General features: G+C 38.3%; 1 long non-coding RNA gene and 2 other non-coding genes across 6 annotated transcripts; all 3 read right to left on the bottom strand.

Moving 5' to 3' along the window:
- Positions 1–755: 755 nt before the first annotated feature.
- LOC125140571 lies at positions 756–2,196 on the bottom strand. Of its 4 annotated transcripts, none has more exons than XR_007139811.1 (3): positions 2,182–2,196; positions 1,317–1,409; positions 756–1,239 (listed from the first exon to the last, which is right to left on the bottom strand). It is a non-coding gene; the product is annotated as an uncharacterized LOC125140571 (long non-coding RNA). The 4 variants fall into 4 exon arrangements; XR_007139810.1 differs by lacking the exon at positions 2,182–2,196 and adding an exon at positions 1,640–2,167; XR_007139808.1 differs by lacking the exon at positions 2,182–2,196 and adding an exon at positions 1,572–2,167.
- Positions 1,513–1,676, bottom strand: LOC125140572. Its single transcript, XR_007139812.1, has one exon. It is a non-coding gene; the product is annotated as a U1 spliceosomal RNA (small nuclear RNA).
- Positions 2,197–2,618: 422 nt separating the features above from the next.
- On the bottom strand, positions 2,619–2,809 carry LOC125140573. The gene has a single exon (XR_007139813.1). It is a non-coding gene; the product is annotated as a U2 spliceosomal RNA (small nuclear RNA).
- Between the last annotated feature and the right edge of the window lie 2,757 nt (positions 2,810–5,566).

The raw sequence follows: 5,566 nt of genomic DNA on the forward strand, positions 1-5,566 counted from the left end.
GATTTTATGTTATACCAGCTTTGCAAACTTTGACATTATATTTGGTTAAATTAGCTCAAATTACTTTATCACTCCCCATTTTAAACATTTGATTTACAAGTCGTTTCTGCTCAACAAAGGATTGACAGGTAACAATATGTTGGTTTAAAAAAGCTCGGGTTCTTTCACCCACCTGCAGCACAATGAATTCACATCAAATGACTGAAAAGCTGATACATAAACATTGTCATTAAAGAGAGCTTTTCACCACCACAGCTTTAATACTTTGGCTTAAACTGTTCATTTAAATTTGGCCTTTGACAGGCCTCTTAATTTCTGGGTGACATTTAATAATAAAAAATTTAGCATTAAAGTTCATTATTACCATACTAACACTGTAGTTGACGCATTAAAAGTGTATTTCAGCAGACTACAACTGAAGATGATGTCCCCATCAAAAGGACTGGAACACAGTGTGTGAAACAATACTGCTGTTGTCCAGCTGGTAGAGCAAACAACCAAATGTTTGTGTGCTTATTATGTGCCACATTCTGCTCAGGATTGTAGCTTTCACACCAAGTGAAAGTGTCAAACAGGTTTGTGTGCTTGCACCAGTTACTGCATACAAATTTTGGGAAAACTAGCATTGTATTTTATAGTAGTAGTAACAAATACTTTTTCAAATTAAAGTTTTATTTTTTCACATACAAAAACACACAGTATGACAAAAAAAAAAGGCAGTACTGAATAAGGTACAGTAACTTGTGAATACAGACATGTCATACTGTTAAAATGTGCAATTGTGTACAGGTCCGGTTGTGATAGCGGGTGTTGTGGCAGTCCTGAAAAGTCCACAAAGTGTTGAGGCTTTTGTCTCTCCAATGCAGAGCTCTTAACACTCTTCACTGAACTGGACCAAGAATATCATATTGCTCCTCATGCTTTTACAAGGTCAGATCTTTTGGGTGCATGAGTTTCTTAGATACTCCAGTCATGTAGAGGTTTGTTCAATTGTCTCTGGCTGCAATCCTTCTGCTAGTAGCGGTCTTGTTTAAAACCTCCTAAGGGTATCCACATGCCTTGAGAGCTGCCTTCAGTTGATTTTCTTTCGTCTTGGCTTCTGTCGAGGGAGAGCTGCTTTCTGCCCTGTGGTGTAGTATCCTGATGACACCTAATTGGTACTGCAATGGGTGTAGAGAATCAAACAGCAGGTATTGATGTGTGGGGCTTTCCTGTATACTTGTAACTTCTCTTCAGTTCCTATGAGAAAGTATGCCAAAACAATCAATTCAAGGCAGAGTGCATTTAATAAGTTTATTCAGTCCAGGAAAGCCAACCTGTTGTCTCCTGGTAAGCAAAGTTGTCCCCTGTTGCACTGATATCTGTGAAGGCCTGTAATTCTTGAATCTTGACCTATACCCAGGTCACACCTACAGAACATACACAAAAGATGTACATTGTACAGAGAGCTACAAACATACACAAGTCCTGCAAATGCACTAGAATAAAGTCTAACTTTAGTACAGTGAATATCAGGGGAGAGCGCGAACGCAGTCCCCCACTACCACAAATTATGCAGTCGAGATTCCCACATTTGGGGAATTCGCAGGGGTCAGCACAGCCGGAGTGCAATGGCTGAGCCTCGCCCTGGGTGAACCACCTTCTTGATCATGGTATCTCCCCTGCCAGGTAAGTATGAATTGCAGCTCCATCAGCTAGTGACTGCACCACCACACACACCCTTTACCATTAGGGAGAGGAAACCAGCTTTAATCATTACACAAACGTGCAACACTAAAACACCACAGTCTACACATGCTGCAAAAATAACACTACATTTATTACATCTAAAGCTGAATGTTGACGAATATTGTCTAAGAAACCACAGTACGATACTTCCCATGATGCAGTGCGACTGAATATGGAACGAGATCCACATTGTTCATTAATATGCGTTTATAAATCAATACATCTGCACTTTACACTAAAAAGAGTCAGTACAAAACTACTGACACAACACTGTACGGTAAGCAGTAGGGGACAAGAACAGTGAGTTTTATTAAGATAGTGTTAAAGCCCCGGTACAGTTACAGCCCCAACCCCGTTTGAGGGATAGATCGAAGATGTAAACAACAACATTTGATAACGTTTATTGATCGCACATAAATAAAGGGTAAAGTGTGAAAGCTGCTTTGAACTTACAATTCCAGGTGACTAAATTTTCAAGAATACTTGAACAAAGATTGTTAAATAAGCACAAACGAGAGAAAGTTTCTGTGTCCGACCGCTAATATAAGCCCGGGCGCCATATTCCCGATAAATAGTTCCGGATAAATAGTTCCGTGTGTCACAAGGTGTATGTCCGCTACAGCGATAGATTGTGATGAAAACCGTGTGCAAAACACGCTACTTTACTTGACTAGCAACATGTTTAACGTTACGATTTATGTACCTTCTATAAAACCACACTGGCTTTGAATAAACCCCCTTAAATCCCCCTTCTCTGTAGTGAACTGTGATTATAAAGAGATCATAAAGCCCTGTAATAAAGAGGTCCAGAAATAATCCGGACACAGAAACATAAGTGTTGTATTAGAGCTAGAGAAATGTAGAGCTATAACGTTTCTTTAACAGTACAGAGGGGGTGCACCGTTCCCGGAGGTACTGCAATACCGGGTCGATGCGTGGAGTGGACGGAGCAAGCCCCTATTCCATCTCCCTGCTCCAAAAATCAATTTAATATATGGTCCCCGGGTAGGGGACGTATCAGATATTAAACTGATAAGAACAGATACTACACTTGATCTTAGCCAAAAGGCCGAGAAGCGATACCGACAACTGCAGACAAGAAACGGTGTCATTCTACACAAGTGTAAACACGAGGACGGTAAATACCGTTTTCTCTTCAAATCCTCGAACAACATCATTCAATACATGGCGAACATATTTGTTAATGCTAACATTAGCAGAGGAAAAGTCTATGTAAGTAATCTTTAACTCCTAAACACAAAGGAAACGATAATGAATTCAAAAAGCTTGAATGATAATGAATAAAAGCTTCTTGACTTGACTAAAGAGATATTACAAATGTACCACATTTGACCACTGAGAGGCGCTGTTGTATAATCAACAGCGCCGCTCAGTGGTCAAATGTGGTATTGCAGAAGAAAAAGGGTGTTAATTAATAACATACTATATTCGGTGTTGAACTTCTTATACATGAGGCTTTCTCGGCTTAAACAAGATTAATTATGGCCAATAAATATAATACAGGCAACCTAAACACAATAAGAAGTCAGAATCACCAAACTGCATGTGAATTTCTCCATAAACTGATTTATAGCAATGACATAAAAACCGTTACTATTTGTGGTTCAAAGGATGAAAACATTTAGAAAAAAATCACTGTAACGCCACTAAAACATGAACAACGTTGTCAGCAGTCCTAAATGTAGTAAAAAGGAAAGTAAGGTGGTCTTTATAAATGCGCCACTAGGCCTCCATTTTCACACAGCACTTTAGAGGCCTGTTTAATTATATACAGCTCGGACTACATTCATTACATTTACTCTGGACATACAGTGTTTCACAACATTTAACGCATTAAGAAGATACTTATGTCTCCAAAATAAATAAATAAATCACCTTTTGTGAAACAAACAATGTCACGAATCGCCAGAAATCCAAAATCCTCTGTACTAACCTGCTGCTAACTGAACAATCAGCTCCACCTCAGCGCCCCCTAGGGGTCTAATTCAAAACAACGGGACGAAAAGTAAAGGCCTCAATATGACATGTCCATACTGTCTTCAAATGACTGCAAGAAATGAATACACAGGCTCAAAACACGGTCTTGGTGTTCACATTGTCCTACGTATTTGTTAGTGAATTGTACTAATATAATTATGTCTAATTATACACTATAATGTGCAGGGCAGGCAATTAAATAAGAGCGTTTTGCATTTAAATATGGTAAAAATATACAGACTTTAGCTCTCCAGCTCTAACTCTTTCTATTGGTTGTATATTAATTGTACACCTTTCATATTAAATAATAGATTCCTCTTTTAATCCCGACTTCCCTATATCTCTGCAAAATATCGGCCTTTCAGTCTGGTCTAAGTTAGGGATCTCGCAATTATCTTGTCTCCTTTCAGGCGAGGCATTAAAATCCTTCCAAGAAATATCGCACCAATATAGTATACCACAGTTCCATTTCTTCAAATACCTTCAGCTGCGTCAATTCATAAAACCTCTGTCTGATAATGGTAAGCTGAGACGTGATCTTACTGACATAGAACAAGTTATAATATAAAAACAATCTCTCTAAAGGTTTAATATCTAAAACATATAATGTCTTGGTTGATTCGTGTACTTCTGCCTTAGAGAGTTTGAAAAGGGAAAAAGACTTAGGCCACGGAATTACCAATACGGATTGGTCCGCCATATGTAACAATTTGTTCCCTAAATGTACTTCTTTGGGGATTCACAAACTCAACTACAGATTTTTTAACAGAGTTTACCTTACACCTTCACGTCTAAGAAAGATTTACAAAGAGTCCTCTGATCTCTGTTTTAATTGCAAGAAACACAAAGGAACATTCCTTCACTGCTTCTGGCATTGTGACAAAATCTTTTCTTTTTGGACTAAAAAAAAGAAAGGCTTTTTTTTTACAAAGGCTCCTTAAGTCGAAATTTTTGTTTCTCTTTGGAATTGTATCTGCTGTATAGTGGAATTGAGACTGTGTTTGACTTCCACACCAGGCAACTGTTTTTAAATTTGGTTTACCTGGCAAAAAAATGTATATTGTTATTGTGGTCTTCTCCTCAGGTACCTTCTGTTAAAATATGGTGTCTCAAATGTCCATATTACTTCCACTTGAGAAACACACTTATGACATACACCTGTTTAGCTGAAATGTTATTCAACATAACATTTCAGCTGTTTTTGCACATATTGGACAATATCTCAGTCATCTGCTGTTTTTTTGCACAACTCTATATATAATCCAAACGACCTGCTGCTAAGAACCTGCTGCTGTTCATGTCTTTTACTGCACAAATATGTTTGAACATTCAGTATTTACACCGGTCGGGTCGGCGCTGTTTCTGTTACTGTTTATTGTCTTTTGTGTATTGCATTTTTTTGTACTTTTTGGTATTGTCCTGTAACTTAATGTCTGCACTGTTTTTTGTCCTGCACTGTCTTTTGTCCTGCACTGTCTTGCTTGTCTGTCCTGCACTGTTTGCACCAGTGTTGCACAGTTGCACTTTATGTGGCTAAGACTACTACATGTCCTTAGCCCTGTCTTTGTTTTATGTAGCACCTCTCATTTCACTGTGTACTGCAACAGCTATATATGGTTGAAATGACAATAAAAAGCTTCTTGACTTGTCTTGACTTGACTTGACACCAAAAGTCTAATTACCTTTGGCAGATATGGACACCTCTCTGGTGCCACATTAACAACTTCTCTTGATCCTCTGTGTTACAGTGTACATTTTGTTATTTGCCTGAATGTGCTATCTTTTTCACCGATCGTCCATTTTTAATTGTTTTTTATTGTATACTTGAGACTGTATAGGT

The sequence above is a fragment of the Tachysurus fulvidraco genome, unplaced genomic scaffold (assembly GCF_022655615.1).
Source record: "Tachysurus fulvidraco isolate hzauxx_2018 unplaced genomic scaffold, HZAU_PFXX_2.0 HiC_scaffold_120_np12, whole genome shotgun sequence".
Taxonomy (NCBI): domain Eukaryota; kingdom Metazoa; phylum Chordata; class Actinopteri; order Siluriformes; family Bagridae; genus Tachysurus; species Tachysurus fulvidraco.